Source organism: Euphorbia lathyris, chromosome 4 (genome assembly GCF_963576675.1).
Source record: "Euphorbia lathyris chromosome 4, ddEupLath1.1, whole genome shotgun sequence".
Taxonomy (NCBI): domain Eukaryota; kingdom Viridiplantae; phylum Streptophyta; class Magnoliopsida; order Malpighiales; family Euphorbiaceae; genus Euphorbia; species Euphorbia lathyris.
In genome coordinates this window covers 74,823,614-74,841,545 of record NC_088913.1, presented here as the reverse complement: position 1 = coordinate 74,841,545, position 17,932 = coordinate 74,823,614, and the positions used below count along the sequence as shown (strand labels likewise).

General features: G+C 36.9%; 1 non-coding gene across 1 annotated transcript; it reads left to right on the top strand.

Annotated features, from left to right (window-relative positions):
- Positions 1-9,943: 9,943 nt before the first annotated feature.
- Positions 9,944-10,050, top strand: LOC136228332 (small nucleolar RNA R71). The gene has a single exon (XR_010688658.1). It is a non-coding gene; the product is annotated as a small nucleolar RNA R71 (small nucleolar RNA).
- Positions 10,051-17,932: the final 7,882 nt, after the last annotated feature.

The following is a 17,932-nucleotide window of genomic DNA, read 5'->3' as shown; positions in this document are numbered from 1 at the left end:
GTGTCGTTAAGATGTAACGATTGGTTAATTGAGTTAGGACTTAAATGAATGAATGAATGAATTTATATGTCCTAAATTGATTAACTTACACTTTAGGAGGGCTGAATTTAAGGTTTGTGAGCAAGCATGAGGTGTCACCCCAATATTAAGACACAATACACCTCTTCATTTTACAAATGATGTGCACAACTCATTCTTTATCTATTCCAGCCACAATTTCGACCAAAGCTTCAGCAAAACCTTCCTTGTTCATACCCTAAACCTCTCCAAAGAAAACTCTTCCAATTTCTTCCATTTTCGAGTCAAACAAGTCAAGTTAGGAAGCATACTAGGTGATAGACACGAGTTGAAGGTTAGTATGTTGTTTTAGCTTGTTTTCTATGAGTTTGAGATTCTGAAATACCTAGGTATGATCATAGGATTTGTTTTGGATGAGTTGTGATGGAGTTTGTTGAGTTTTGGTGTTGTTTCAAGTGGTTATAGGCTGTCCAAATGAAAGATATGTATCAAGTGCCCTAAACAGAAATCTAGGGTACTGCTTTCAGTCATTTTGGAGCATGTTTTTCATATTGATATTCTTCGAATTTGAAGATACATAAAGAATAACATATGTTGCTATATGTGTTATGAAACCCTCTGTAAAATATGGGACTTTAATTCCATATATAGATGAAGAAAACCTAGATGGAATATGACTGCCTCGAAATTGAATGTCATGTGAGGCAGCCATGTTGATGTAGCATTTTGAGGACCTTAGAGTTATAATTTGAGAAAGGTTATTATACAAAAGTGTTCCTAACTACTTGAAGTATATGTCTGTAAAAGGTTTTGTCAATCCATTGTGTTTAGTGTGAGATAGGTTGAGTGCATTATGGTAGATGCAAATCTGGATAGTCTATTTCTTGGCTGGAAACAGGACAGAATCATTTTGCATGCCATATATTGTGTAGAAGTGATATTAAAGTGAATTTTGGATATGTTATATCCATATATGTCTAGTTTCATTAAGTTCAAGAATCAGGGCATTTGGATTAATATAGAGAAAGTTATGGCAGAATGTGTGCAAGTAGGTCATGTGATGATCTAAGACAAAAGGATTAGATTGCATGAACTTTGTGGAGTTAGTGTCTTGTAAATCATATAGCATTCATTAGTTTATATTTTTATTAAGTTTATGTTAAGGCTAATTGTATAAATGTTATGTGACATTAGGAGGGCAAGGTGCAACTGAACGCACACTCGATCGTGTTGAATAGATCGAACTAAGAGCGACGGTAAGCATATTGCTTATATATGTGTATGACTGTATTGTGCCTTTTGACTTGCTGAGTGTGAGATGTGGTTGAATCTGATGTGAATGATGTGGATAATGTTTGAGTGTTTGTGATACGTCATGATTGATAAGAAAGTGATATGATTGAGTATGTTGCAGTGTTATGAGTGAATACGGCATGTTGAGCCTTGTGCACATACTGGAACTGAATAATGGTTGGATTATAAATGAAAATGAGCTTGCTTAGATGGATATGTGAAATGGTCCAAGTTGAGAGTGCTATCCAAATATTGTGAGCCGGAAGCACATGTGTTGAGATATATGAGTACGTGAGTTGAGTGTAACTCCTCCGTAGCACAGATGATTGTATTCCGAATTTAGTGAGCCGGAATACAGATTGGGCCCAAGGACCATTTTATATATATTGTTTAAGTACAGCACGGCCTTTCTAAAATAAGTATTAGTATAATAAGTGAAACAAATGAATAAATTCTAACTTGGTACTAATGATATATTTTGCTTTGTGCTCTTTACATTACTTTTGTATATACATATATGCGTAATATGTTTATTGAGTAGGAAGCTCACCCCTTGCCAACAGATTTTACAGGTTAGGTGGAGTTCTTCTTGCTTAAGGTCGCACCAGCAGTGTCAGTCCATTCTCATCTAGGCATTTTGGAGTCTTGTGATGTACTTTTGTTTTGTAAATCCTCTATGCAGGATAATGACTTAAACGTGTATTGTAAATTGTAAATGCTTTCTCTTGTGTATAATATGTAAAGTTTATATGAGATTGAAGTTTATATGATTGAGAATTGAAAGCATGTCTATAACTGATATTGTGTGAGATATCATGTGATCCAAGTGAGGGGGTTACAGGGTACGTCAGAGAGAGCATGAGTCCTTATATCATCCCAAAAAGGACAAGTCGTGGCGGATGTGTGTTGACAGCAAAGTCATCAATAAAATCATTATCCGATACAAATTCCCTATACCACGACTTGATGACATGCTTGATCAACTAGGGGGATCTAAAGTCTTCTCCAAGATTGATTTGAGAAGTGGGTACCATCAGATCAGGATTAGAGCTAAGGATGAATGGAAAATAGCTTTTAAGACTCGAGATGGATTGTATGAGTGGCTAGTGCTGCCATTCAGAACTAATGCTCTTAGTACATTCATGAGACTAATTAATCGGGTGCTTCGTTTAGTAGTAGAGAAGTTTGTGGTTGTGTACTTTGATGATATACTGATTCACAACCAAATGTTAGGTAAGCATATGTAGCACACCTGAGAGTAGTATTCGATCTGTTGAGGAAACACCAATTGTACGCCAACACCAAGAAGTGTGATTTCGTCATGGAAAGTCTGGTATTCCTCGGATTTGTAGTTACTAGGGAAGTGATCCGAGCAGATGAAGAAAAGGTCAGAGCTATTAGGGACTGGCCGACTCCTAGGAATATGGGAGACATCCGAAGCCTTTATGGGTTATCCACCTTCTATCGCCGTTTCATTTGGAACTTCAGCACCATCATAGCCTTTTGACTGAGTGCATCAAGAAAGGAAAATGACTCAAGTGGGAAGGAGAACAGGAAAGTAGCTTCGCCTTAATTTAGGAGAAATTAAGCATTACCCTTGTATTAGCTTTCCCTAATTTCTATAAGCTGTTTGAAGTTGAGTGTGATGTCAGTGGAGTTGGAGTTAGGGGAGTCCTGATGCAAGAAAATAGGCCAATATCCTACTTCAATGTGAAGTTTTGTGAAGCTAGACAAAAATGTGCTATGTATGATCAATAGTTATACGCAGTGGTCCGAGCGTTAAAAACTTGGCTATATTATCTAGTAGGAAAGGAATTCATCCTCTATATAGATCACCAAGCTCTTAAGTATCTAGAAAGTCGGAAAAGCTCTGAAGCTCCTTGCATACTCGTTGGTTCGCCTACGTAGATAAGTTCCCTTACAAACTTATCCACAAGGCGGGACAACAAAACAAAGTGGCAGATGCCCTAAGCCGGAGCGTGGAACTCTTGAAGACAGTAAAACTAAGACATTGTCTTGAACACATTTGAGGAGACTACAAGGCGGATCCTGATTTTAGTAACCTTTGGGAGAACTGTAAAAGTCAACCTCGGAAGGGAGCGTATCATCTGTTTAATAACTATCTTATGAAAGGCAACCAACTATGCTTACCTTGTAATTCCATCCATGAGAAGGTCATCCAAGATTTACATGGTGGAAGTCTAGGAGGGCACTTTGGGCGAGACAAAACTTACGAAGTAGAGAGTTCTCGGTACTTTTGTCCTAAGATAAGAAAGGATGTCATTTACCTGGTGGAGCAATGTTACATCTGTCAAATCACCAAGGGACATGCGACCAACGCCGCCGTCTACATTTACCACTACGTATGCCACAGTATGAGAAGATTTATCCATGGATTTCATCCTTGGGCTTCACATGACTCAAATGGGCATATACTCCATTTTTTTTGTAGTGGATTCTCACTTTACTAATAAGCCCAAATCACTCCCTTTCAATTTCTGATGTGAGATTCGGTTCATTCTTGCCCACATCGCTATCCCTTAGGGCCGCTCCTTGCTCAGGCATTTTATCTCAGCGCCATCCACTCCGGACCAAATCTCTATAATACATTTTTGAAACTGTAATTTTTCGTAAAATTTAAAAAATAAGTAAAATTGAGGGTAAATTACATATGTGGTATATAACCTTTACCTATTTTCACACTTTGGTGTACAACCTTCAATTTTGCACACAAAAGTGTATAACGTTTTGGTGACCTCACACTAAAGTGTACAGCCGGTAATTGTGACCGGTCAACCCAAAGTCAACGTGCCACATCAGCATTTTTTCATCATACCCATTTAAAAAGTGGGATCCACACTCCTTATAAAATTACAAAAATACCCTTTACCCTTATATAATTACTAAAATGCCATTGTCTTCTTCCTTGATTCATTTTCTTCCACTCCTCTCTCTCTTTCCCTTTCTCTCTCTAAGTCCTCTCTCTCTAACTCTCCCTTTCTCTCTCTTTCTAACTCTCACTTTTCTCTCTCTAACTTTCCATTTCTCTCTCTCTTTCCTCTCTATTTAACTCTCACTTTCTCTCTCTAAGTCTCACTTGCATATGTATGTTGTCCTCAAAACAGACTCTAGCAAGTGCACTAGATACAAGTAATAAAATGATAAGTAGAGTATCGTCTCCTCAGGGATTGATGACCAAATTCTACTAGAAAAACCTTGCAGAACAGGGTGTTCGTGGTGTGTGATTTTCTTTAGTTGAGAAATGATTTGATATGGTGAATAGAAATACTAATGATAAAGATTCAGTCTCAGAAAATGTGTTTTGGTTATGATAAAAAGAGAGAACAGGCTAGGCCACAGCGGAACAGGTTACTTTCAGCCTCTAAACATCCTATTTATTCATGAATGACATAAAGTGAAGTCAAGGTCTCTGTTTTAAAGCTCACTTAAGTCAACTTTCGTGTGTTCTTAAGATTCTAAGATATACTACAACATTAAGGGCCCTTAATGTTGGTTCTTTCTTGCATTACCATCTAAACAACATTTCAATGAAGAAAACCCTTGATTCAACCTCCTGACATCTCTGTTTCGGGGTTGAATGCTTGACAAATAGTTCCGTGAAGATGAAAGTAGTGTCCTATCATGCATCTAACACTAACATACATGCATTTAGCAATGGAGTTAAGGATTTGTCAAGCACATCAACATATATCAACATTCATTCATAAATAAGAAAAATAGAAGACTTACATAACCAGCCCTTGCTGGCCAAGCCCGTTCAGTTGACTACTCACTCATAATGATGAGTGAACAACCACAGAAACTACAATAAATCTCCATTAATGGAGTTAGGTCCCAAAATTAAAGAGAACTCTCGTGAAGATGAAGTTTTAGCTCCCCAAAAAGTTATCCCTATGTCCTCACACAGTAATCTATTTAATTAGGAGGAAAGAAACATAAAATATACTAAAAAGTACTAAAAAGTACACTAAACAGCCGTTCTGACAGATTATGGCCACTTGAACACTTCAAGGCCCTAATCTTCTTCAACAAGCTAGATCTCCACTGGTCCCACATCTTTCCTTAGCTGTCTTCCATCTCTTTACATGCTATTACCCTTTGGTCCATAGATTTCCCTTTAATTTTTCCTGCAACGGGCTATTTGATAGCAGTTTCCATTTTTCTTCACAAAATCAGAGATTTCCCTTTAATTTGTCCTGCAACGGGCTGTTTGACAGCAGTTTCCATTTTTCTTCACAAAATCTGCAATAAGGGTTATTTAGTCCTAAATTGATAACAATTAACATCCCATAAGCTCATTTTTAGTGAAATAAAATATGGTTATTAGGGTCAATTATGAACCCATCAAATACCCCCAAATTGAACTTTTGCTTGTCCTCAAGCAAACACAACAGAAAATAGAGAAAAGAACAACAAAAAGGGAAAAGCACAGAAAATAAAAACAAAAGGGAATGACATAGAAACAAGGCAATGGAGAAAACATAAGAACAAGAACTGGAACAGATCTAGAAGAGATAATAGAGAACAAAAAAGAAAAAACAACAACAACAGAACTTTATTCAACTTTCAACTAACTCAACCTTTGATTAGCACACAAGACCTTGATAAAAATGTGGTTAGACCAGATCTAAAACATGCATTCCAATTCAAGAAATTCATCAAAGCTTAAGGTTGAACTTCAAAATTCAATCCAACAACCTGTATGCCCCAAAGTGCCTCACTAAGGAAGGAATTTTCACTCACTCTCAAATGGCCTTTGTTGCCACAAGGAAGGGAATGGAACTTCACTCCTCAGCTCAGTACACACATTAATAGGCTATGATTTTGCTTATTGGCCCTATCTCCACGGATTAAAAATTATCCAAACATAGTCAAAAGGTCTTAAACATAGGTTGTAATGTTAGGCTAAGGCTAAGGTATGGAAGTGAATGGCTATTTAAGTGTAAGAATTCTGTCTACATGCAATGAAATTCAACCATACTCAGTTCTTAACACTAAGCAATTCTGCCACAACCTAATCACTCTACACAGCCTGTTTCAAAACATTGGCTAAACTATTCTTCAAACACACCACAAACAACCATCCAAACATTTCATTCCAGGCTCAAGATATGAACATGTGTCCTGAAAATGAAAATACTTTATTCAAAGATATTTTTGTCATCTTCTAAAATTCCTATTTGGGATTTTTATTTTTATTTTTTTTCTTTTAACCTTATTCAAAAATGGTCCTCACTCCATCATCATCCCTCAAATGTCATCATCTCAACAATTTTATCATTACACACTCAGATTTTCTCAAAAATGTATTTTTCTTTAACTAGAGCAGCTTGTTCTGAGGCATGAGACAAATTCAAGGCATTTTGGGATTAAAGTGAAGGGAATTGGTTCCTTTAAGTAATGTTTCAGAAAGAATAGGCTAAGGCACAAGTTGGTTATCCTAAAAGTGTGAGTGCAATGCACGGGTAAGCTTTTTGTGGAGTGAATTTGGGATCTAAATGCCTTTTTCATTCTATGTTCTTCCAAAATTTTACCATTTTGACTAGGCAACCAAAGCAAAACCTACCTAAAGACAATATGTACTAGCCCTCTCACAAAGAATCAATGCATTTACATGCTAATGTATGCTCAAGTTCTCACAATTTAGGGCTTTTACATGCACTAGGGCTTAAGGTCCTCTAATTGAATTTTGAATTAAAACCCAAAATTTTCAGAACTTCTATCTTTTGAAAATTGAATTATCACTGGGTTCACCACACACTAAATTTGAGGTGCAAGCATGCAATCATTGATTGGCAATTGAAAGTTTTTTTTAATATATATATTATTCTGCTGCTATATACAGAAAGAAAGGAAAAACAGAGAGCAAAAACTAGAAACAGAACATGCTATTCAGAAACAGAGAACAACACAGAATTTTTAGACATTTAACACAAAGTACGAGGAATTAAGAAAAACTGCGAACATGTACTAACATTTACAAGATAGAAACAGAAAGGGAATGACACAACATTTGGGGTTCGAATGACACACTAACAACCATATCAAGCAAGTGTCTAATTTTGAGTTTCCTCAAATTTTCACAAACTAATTTCACCTTTCAATCACAGTTTTCATCAAAATTTTAGGGCTTTTATCCCATTCTCACAACAAATATATCAAGATATTCATTTTCTTTCTCCACCCCCAAATTAAAATATAACATTGTCCTCAATGTTAAACTTAAACACCGTGAGAGTGGAAATTTGCAGATTATCAACAAGCATGCAGTAAACAAGAAATTAGAAGTAGGGTTAGATTCGTTACCGAAAGAGGAAGACAGCAAACACCCCCAAATTAATTTGGTAAAAATTCAAACTCCATCCTAATTTTAGGAAATGAAAGTTTAAAACCTTTGCCAACAAAATTTAGGAAGAACCACAAAATTCAACATTAGTCATGTTAGTGCATAAAAATAACAAAATTAAAAAGGAATTTAGCACAAATCTAACTAAGGGATAGCTAAATTGGGGGTTGCCCAATTAGTTTGCTGCAATTGGTGTTTGCAGCGAACACACTGTTCTTTTTGAGTCATGGTGGATCCTGGAAGTGGACGGTCTCAACTACTCCTGGTTTAAAAATTTCTACAACCCCATTAAGGAACACCTTGTTCACAATGTAAGGTCCAGACCATATGCACTTCAATTTTTCAGGGAACAGCCTCAACCTGGAACTATACACGAGCACTTTCCGCCCTTCATGGAATTCCTTCCCTTGAATCTTTTTATCACGCCACCTTTTTGGGGTGGGTATATCAGGTGGTTCTTTGAGTGAGGGCCCAGTTGTGTTTGGTGGAAATGGTGCTTTTGTTGCTGTTTCTAGGGAACAGCCTGTTCCTAGGGAACAACCTGTTCCTTCACAAATATTCACTTCTTCCCCCAGCAGTGTTTCCAAAGTGTCTTGGTGATAGTCCTGCAAAACAGACGAGGTATGGCATGCATCCAAAAAATAGCATGTATCATCACTTGAGTTAGCACGCCTCATGACCTCATTCATCCTAAAAATTATTTCTTCACCATTTATCCTTAAAAACAATTGTCCCTTTTCAACATCTATCAAGGCCCTACCCGTAGCTAAAAATGGTCTGCCTAAAATGATGGGCACCTGCAAATCCTCATCTATGTCCATGATAATAAAGTCTACGGGTAATATGAATTTCCCTATTTTAACTAGCACATCCTCCACAATTCCCCTAGGATAACGTACAGACCTATCTGCTAATTGAATTGACATCCTAGTAGGTTGAGGTTCTCCCAAGCCTAGCCTAGCATAAACAGAATACGGCATAAGATTGATACTAGCTCCAAGGTCACACAATGCATTTTCAATATTCAATTTACCAATGGAACAAGGGATTGAGAAACTCCCTGGATCTTTGAGCTTTTTAGGAAGCTGCTGCCTGTTCTGCAGTATTGAGGAACAGTCTCGATTCAGTTTGATCATGGAGATGTTCTCAAGCTTTTTCTTGTTGGACAGAATATCCTTCAAGAACTTGGCATACTTTGGCATCTGAGCTAGAGCTTCCACAAATGGAATATTGATGTGTAACTTTCTCAATGTATCAAGGATTTTGGAGTTTTCCTCTTTCAACTTTTGATTCACAAGCCTTGCTGGATAAGGAACAGGTGGTACATAGGGAGGAGGTGGAATATACTTCTCCCCAGGTTCCTCCTGAACTTGAATAGGCTCATGTTCTTTAGCAACCTGCCTGGTGGCCTCTGGAACAATATGTTCCTTAACAGTTTCAGCTTCTTTTGAGGTACCTGCAACATCAACAACTTTTTTAGTTTTAGTAAGGGTATAGAGTTCTTTACCAGACCTCAGCGTGATAGCTATGACATCTCCTTCAAGATTAGGCTCGGTATTGCTTGGAATGACACCCTTTCCCTTGGATGAGCATGAATATGCCAATTGATGCATTTGAGTCTCCAGATTCTTGATGGAAGCCTCAGTTTGCTTCATAAACTGCATCACCATGGTTTTCAAATCTGGATCAACCTCTTCTTTAGCTTGAACAGGCTGTTTGTACTGTTGCTGAGGTTGTTGTTGGTATTGCCCTCTTTGTTCCTGCTGGTACCTAGGTTGTTCTCGCTGATTTTGCTGATGGGTCCACTCAAAGTTGAGATGATTCATGGAACCAGAATTATATGTGTTTGAGTACGGATTGGGTGGATTTCTTTGATTGTACCCAACATAATGACATTGCTCTTGGTTGGCTTTGCTCGGTTTAACTCTTGGGCAATTGATATCGAGGTGTGGACCACCACAAAAGTCACATTCATCAGAAAATGAAGGTTCACTATGAATGGAAGACACATTCATCTTGCTGATTTGCTTAACAAGCTGTTCAACCTGAGTTGTCAGCTTTGAAACAACATCAGAATCTGAAATCTTCTTCCCATCACTCCTCACCGAGTGCCAATTGTAACTTGTATTGACCACCCTTTCAAAGAGATCATATAGAGCTTGCGGTTCAAGATCTTCGGGGCTACCATTTGCAATGGACTCAATTTGAATTTTATAGGTATTGGTGACTCCATTGTAGAAATTCTGAACTTGCATCCACATGGGAATGCCATGGTTTGGTACCCTTCTCAAGAGCTCCTTGTAACGTTCCCAAGCCTCAGCTAACGACTCATTTTCTTCTTGCATAAAACAAGAAACCTCGTTTCTCAACTTGATAGCTTGCCGTGGTGGGAAATACTTCATCAAGAACGCACTAGCCATCTCTTGCCAAGTAGTTATTGATCCGGGTTGAAGGTTCTTCAACCAAACTCTTGCTTTATCCTTTAGAGAGAAAGGAAACAGCTTTAACCTTATAACATCATCGGCGACCCCCCTATTTGTTCTGAAAATGTTACACATTGCAACAAAATCCTGAATATGAGCATTAGGGTCTTCATTGTGGTATCCACCAAACTGAACAACAGTTTGAAGCATTTGTATCATGGATGGCTTGATTTCGAACAGGTTGTTCCCCTCATTAGGTAGCACAATACATGATGAGTTCCCTTCAGTGGTAGGTCTGGAGTAATCTCTGATTCTCATGACTGGTGGATTAATGTTTTCACCTTCTTCTTCTTGAACAGGTTGTTCTGGTACTCTTCCAGCCATTCTTCTTTGTCTTGCTCGTCTAACTGCTGCCAGGTTCCTTCTACACGTTCTTTCTAACTCAAGATCGATAGGAAAGGCTGTACTATTAAACAAACAGATTAAAAACACCTTGTTTCATAGAAATTTTCAAATAAAATTGTTCCTTTCAATCCCCGGCAACGGCGCCAAAAACTTGTTGTCCTCAAAATAGACTCTAGCAAGTGCACTAGATACAAGTAATAAAATGATAAGTAGAGTATCGTCTCCTCGGGGATTGATGACCAAATTCTACTAGAAAAACCTTGCAGAACAGGGTGTTCGTGGTGTGTGATTTTCTTTAGTTGAGAAATGATTTGATATGGTGAATAGAAATACTAATGATAAAGATTCAGTCTCAGAAAATGTGTTTTGGTTATGATAAAAAGAGAGAACAGGCTAGGCTACAGCGGAACAGGTTACTTTCAACCTCTAAACATCCTATTTATTCATGAATGACATAAAGTGAAGTCAATGTCTCTTTTTTAAAGCTCACTTAAGTCAACTTTCGTGTGTTCTTAAGATTCTAAGATGTACTACAACATTAAGGGCCCTTAATGTTGGTTCTTTCTTGCATTACCATCTAAACAACATTTCAATGAAGAAAACCCTTGATTCAACCTCCTGACATCTCTGTTTCGGGGTTGAATGCTTGACAAATAGTTCCGCGAAGATGAAAGTAGTGTCCTATCATGCATCTAACACTAACATACATGCATTTAGCAATGGAGTTAAGGATTTGTCAAGCACATCAACATATATCAACATTCATTCATAAATAAGAAAAATAGAAGACTTACATAACCAGCCCTTGCTGGCCAAGCCCGTTCAGTTGACTACTCACTCATAATGATGAGTGAACAACCACAGAAACTACAATAAATCTCCATTAATGGAGTTAGGTCCCAAAATTAAAGAGAACTCTCGTGAAGATGAAGTTTCAGCTCCCCAAAAAGTTATCCCTCTGTCCTCACACAGTAATCTATTTAATTAGGAGGAAAGAAACATAAAATATACTAAAAAGTACTAAAAAGTACACTAAACAGCCGTTCTGACAGATTATGGCCACTTGAACACTTCAAGGCCCTAATCTTCTTCAACAAGCTAGATCTCCACTGGTCCCACGTCTTTCCTTAGCTGTCTTCCATCTCTTTACATGCTATTACCCTTTGGTCCATAGATTTCCCTTTAATTTTTCCTGCAACGGGCTGTTTGATAGCAGTTTCCATTTTTCTTCACAAAATCTGCAATAAGGGTTATTTAGTCCTAAATTGATAACAATTAACATCCCATAAGCTCATTTTTAGTGAAATAAAATATGGTTATTAGGGTCAATTATGAACCCATCAATGTATCCTGAATTTCAAGACCACTGTGTAACCCTTTCCAAAAATTTATCATGAATTCCAAGACCACTGTGTAACCCTTTCCAAAAATTTCTACCATTCTTCAATTAAAATAGCAATCAAAGCTGCAAAATGATTGATAATCTCCATTTTAGTAGCAAGTGAAGCAAAATTAGAGCAGCTCTAAAAAAATTAAGCAAAAACAAGAAATGAAGTGAACCTTAGCATCAACATCTTCTCTTTCAACATGTGCTCTCATAATACGAACTTTAATTTGCTCAATCTCATCAGTTTCGTCTCCATTTTGTGTCGTTGCTGCCGTCGGTGACCCGTTTTGTTTGACTTCCGTATCCGACCGTGTAAATAGTCTCCATAAACTCATGATAAGTAGAAAATGACTGCAGATTTGGAAATCTTCTGAACAACAAAATTGTGAATCAAAATCCAGGGAGAAAGAACAGATTTAAGTAAGATTTAGTTAGGTAAAGAAATGGTGGAACAGATTTAAGTGAGATTTAGTTAGGTGAAGAAATAGTGGGACTCATGGATGATTCAAGCTGCCATTTTTTTCTTCGACGGATGAAAACTTTTTTACTTAAATTTGTGCTTCAGAAATGTTGGTTAGCATGGATGATTTCTAACATGACATGAAATTGCATTTTCTCAAGAAAAGAGGAGATAAAAGGTAGAAAGGGGGGGATTGAGTTTTCTGGAAAACAAAATCAATATTCTGGGAAGAATAATATTAAGAAAGATGAAGATGATGATGAGGCAAAAAATTAGGATGATGATTGATGAAAAGAAAAATATGTTAATGAATTTTTACTTTTAATGTCTCTATTTTAGAGAGAGAGAGAGAGGAGTTAGAGGGAGAAATGAAAATGAGAGAGATGAGGGCATTTTAGTAATTTCATAATATGTGTGTCAATTTTTGACTTTTAGAATAGTCAAATTGCTGACTAATTGATAATCCCTCAGGGAGTATCTGTGTTGTTTGATTTCCTGGAAGGAAACGAGTGCTGTTTTCAGCCATTTATCGGGATCAGCTCAAGATAGTTATATCTTTGAGTAGTGAGCTACTTAGCTCTCATACCACTTGTTGGTCCCATGTGATTAGTTCCAAGGGGGGGGGTTAGGAACTAATGTAACTTTTTCGTTTAATTATGCTGACTTAATTGATTCTTTAAGTTACTTAACTTCATTTAGGTCAGCACGACCGAGAGATGTAAGACAGCTTTAGTCAGATGCTGACTAGAACAGTTTTACTTGTGAGTTGAGAATTAACACTTGAGGTCAGCTTCCAACTTAGCACTAAGATTACTCAGTGTCAGCTTTAATCTATATTCTGAGTAATTTAATCAAGCAACACATATATAGATATATTGAGAGAGAGTTAGAAATTACTCAGCATGACTTATCCTGGTTCGGCCTCTCCGCCTACGTCCAGTCCCCAGAGTCCCTCCGGGCTTTTTTCAATCCAATACTGAGCTCTTTAAAGGTAGAGCACAAACTGTTTACAAGGCAGTTGAATATGCAAGAGTACCTTCCTCTATTCGTCTACTCAACTCCTACTGAGCGCTATAACCAAACACTCAGATTCTCTACCGCTGAGTACTTAAAACCGAGTACTCAGCACAACTCTCTCAATTTTACAATTGATACAAACTTGTTCTTTCTAGATGAAGAACACTTTAGATGATTACAAAATCAATCTAGCTTTTACACAGAAATGGAAATTTGGTGTAAGATCTTTTTCTTGTTTGAATGTGCTTTGTATGTATGCTCTTTTTCTCTTTTTGTATTTCGGCAATCAGCTTAGGATCCAAGAATGAACTTGTCCTTTTATAGTTGAAGTCTGAAGCTCTAATGATTTGAATCTGGAATTATCCGTTGGATTCAAACGGATCTATTGCGTCATTGTTTTGGTCAGCTTCAGATTTACAGGCCAATCCTGTCGTCTGAAATTAGCAGGCGTCAGGCTTGTCTTCTTCCCGCAGGTGCGTCTTCTAGTGCCAGTTCGTCTTTTAGCTAACGGATAGTTGACCCATGCATCTCGAAATTGACTCTGTGCGTAATTCCAAGGTTTCTATTATTGGTGCAGACAGTTGTCGGATCTTGTCTTCTAGCAAACAGATCATTCGCGCTGTCCTGACTAACACTCAGCTTGACTGTATTGACGTTGCTTTTGTTCTTTGTTTCTGAGTCATATTCTTACTCAGCTTCCGTGGTCAGCTTCGTCTGCAAGCATTAGTTTAGAGGAAGACTTCTCTTCTTTGATACTGAGTTGCGTTCCACCCAGGTTCTTTGGTCAGCTTCATCTTTAAGTATTTGTTCTGAAGATGACTTTTCTTCTATCATGCTGAGTTCACTTCACTCAGTTTGTGCTGTGCTCTCATGCTGACTTCGTCCTGTCTTACTTTTTATTTCTGTTTTCATTTATACTTATACTCAACATTGAACAAACATATTAGTACAATTAAATCAAAGCACTTAAATTTAATTGCCTCTTAATCATGGATTAACTTAAATAATTTTGTCAAATCAAAATCATGTGGAAAGGTGTTTCAACAATACCTTCCTTCACAGTCTCCCAATGTTTATGATAAAAACCGGCAGGGAAACCATCAACCCCAAGAGCTTTCGTAGCTCCAATACTAAAGATTGCCTGATCAATCTTGTCGCGCCCGTGCCCGCGGATCGCAAACTTTTATCTTTGATATGGCTCCCGCCCTACTGGTTTTCTAACGGTGCTAGATAGTCTCTCTAAGGAGACTGATCCAATGGTTTTCGAGTCGCCACTAATCAGTTTGACGGTCTGATTGGACACCGATTTGATTCCGAATTGACCCATTCTGGTAAAGTTCGGGTAAAGTTCGGACAAGGTATTGGTCTGCAATGATTCTGTGTTCGGTTTCCGGTTACGTGTAGGGAAAAGACGTAATCTCACCCTACCCCGTCCGATAAATCAGTACTGTTATATTTCTGCATGCTTGTTTAACGTGTTCGATATTGCTTCAATCACTGACTGGGTTCATTCAAGCCTTCCTTCGCTGTTCTTAAAGTCTCATGGATTCGTGAATGGATATGGGTCATAACATGACCCTACCCACTGGTATGAGGAGGTGTTAATGCACAATAGTATCGGCTATCTCGCTCGAATTTTAATTACATATGAATTATCACATAACCTTACGCGTTGTTTTTAATTCTGAGACCATATACACAATTATGACATAACCTTGTATAGAGGGTTTCAAACCACGACAATTGGATTTCGTGTTTTGGAGGCTCCTTTAGGTTTTCATGACCATGGTTATAGTATGACCATGTGGCTAGGTTCGAGTAGAACGAGTAGAGATGTTTAAGGCTACACTACTATGATATTCTTCTCGTATGTTATATTTTGTTAGTACTAACAATGCATATGATTATAACATAACCTTATGCAGGGAGCTTAATATTCCTTTTGGGAGGTAGATTGACATTATCTCCGAATGATTCGTCGTTTTCTATTTACCATACACATGGTTATGACATAACCTTATGTAGCGGGTTTAGTATGTTTGGAAGATATTACTACTATTAACTCTGTGTGATTTTATCGTTTTCTATTTACCATGCATACGATTATGACATAACCCTATGCATTAGGTAATAGAAATAATTGGAAGTTCGTGGGTGATCTACATCATCTTGAACTTCGAATCACATTGTTATTAATTTAAAAATGACGTTTAGTAAGCCGAAAAGAATTCGGATTAAGCTAATAAAATAAATAAATTATTAAGGGAAATCAAGTCAACTAAATGAGCTTACTTATGAAACTAACCAAAAATTAATTTACGACTAAAAGTGAAAAATAAAATTCAATTAATTAGTTAACTAATCTGGACTAAACTAAGTTTAACAGAAATTGAAATCTAGCCTCAATGATTATAATTAGTTGATTAAAAAGGTGAGGATTAATTAAAATAAGACTTAACTAATTAAATCTAGTGCCTCAAATTAAGTGTAAAAAGAAATTAAGAGTTAATAGGACAAAAGGGGTTAATTTGTAAATAAACAGGGGTAAATTAGGGATTGTAAATAACAGGGATAAATTTGGATTTTAGGGTTTGATGTGAACCGTTTAGATTCATGCCTCCATCCCCATCTTTCCTTTCTTCCTCTCTTCTCCCTAAAACGTAGCCATGGCCGGACCTCCTGTCACCGTTGTCGGTCGTAAGTCGTCGGTCGTAGCTCCTCCGTTTGCCTGCTGTAGTCCGTCGCCGTTGTCTCTGTCCCTTCAGCACCGCCGCGCATTCCACCGATTTTGTCGTTGTCGGCCGTCTTCCTCGTGAACGGCTGCCTGTTCGTCTGTTTGTCGTCACGGTCTCGTCGGCGGTTATGGCTTCTACTTTTTGGTCCACCGTCTAACGTCTGCTCTTGGTCCTCCTTTGCTGCATCCGTCAGCCGATGTTAAGGTGAGGTTCATTTTCTTTCTTTATTTATTTTTTGTAGATTGTATACTAATTTAGTTTGGAGTTTATTTGGATCTGTGGTTTTAATGCTTCAACTTTCACATTTTGTGTAGGTTCTGGAAAATTTTCAGGTGACTGGCAAGTAGAAGAACTCGATGGCAGATCCTGTGAAGATCCGGTAAGGGTAAAATGGGTAAAGGGAAAAGATATTTATTAATGAATTCTAATTTTGATTTTTAATTGCCAATGTGAATATATTATATTTTCAGGTTACTGGTTTATTTGTAATATATATACACTACAGATACAGAATCTGAAGAATAGTTAATAAAGATTAAATACAAATGTTAGTAGGTAGCATATAATATAAAATGTTAATAGTTAGTAGCATATAAACATAAATGTTTGTAGATATAAATGTTAGTAGTTAGTATAACATAAATATAAACAGCATTTATACAAAGTAAAAATAAAATAGTGTATAAAGTTAGCAAAGTATATCTAGTTAGTAAGGTTACTAAATAAATTGTTAGTAGCATAAATTAAAAATGCATTAAATGAATAAAAGAGCTGAAAACTAATAGATTTTTATTAATGGTTTGTAAAATCAGTTCATTTCAAAAGCAAAATGAATGCTTTTAATTGCTGTTTTTACAAACTAGGAATAAAAATCCTTAGCTCAAAGCTTTGGAGACCAAACTGAAAAAGATGTAATTTGTATTGAATTTTGGGTTTTTTGATACTTGAAACAAAGAAAGAACTATTACAAGAACAATATTTCTGTCTACAAACTCTGAAGTATGCTCTCTAAAGCTTTCATGCTAAGAATTGGCCTCCCCTTACAAATTTTCAGCCAGTCTATTTATAGATAGAAATAGGTATGGGTGTGATAAGCTTGTGGATGGGTTGTTTACATTATTACTTCAAATAATGCATTTGCCTCTTTTTTTTTTTTGTGAATTTCAGATTTGCCTCTCTCTTGTGATTGCTTTTGAATTTCAGAGTGCCTCATGGAGTGGCAGCCTCTTTTAATGCTCAATTTGTCCTTTTGTTTTTGAAATTCCTGAATTGAACGTATTTCCACTTGCTTTATTCATTTTCAGCTTTATTTCTTCAAATGGTTGAGTTTGGGTCTAGATATGGATCCGACCCGACTCTGATGTGGACTTTATCAGGTTATGATATGGACTTTGATTTGGATATGTGCGGACTTTCGCCCGTTTCTGATATGGATCTTGCCTTGAACTTGATGTGGATTTCGACTCGTTCCTGACTTGAACTTCATATGGATCTTGATCTGAACTTTATACCTGTTTTTGATATGGATCTCAATCCGCTTTTGTTAAGGATATAGACCCGAATCTGATTTGGAGCTTGATTTGATACCGATATGGATATTGACCCATTTTATTTGGACTTGGCCTGTAAGAGAAAAGATGTAAAAAGAGGAAATTACATATTAAATCACTTCTCATTTTTATTTTACAATTTTATAAATATTTTTTTCTACTTTTATCATTTTCTGTTTTTTCTAAAACTTTTATCAAACTTCCCTCTTTTATTTCTACTTTTGACATTTATCAGGTAGTTTTTTATAATTTATAATTAATTAATTATATATTATTT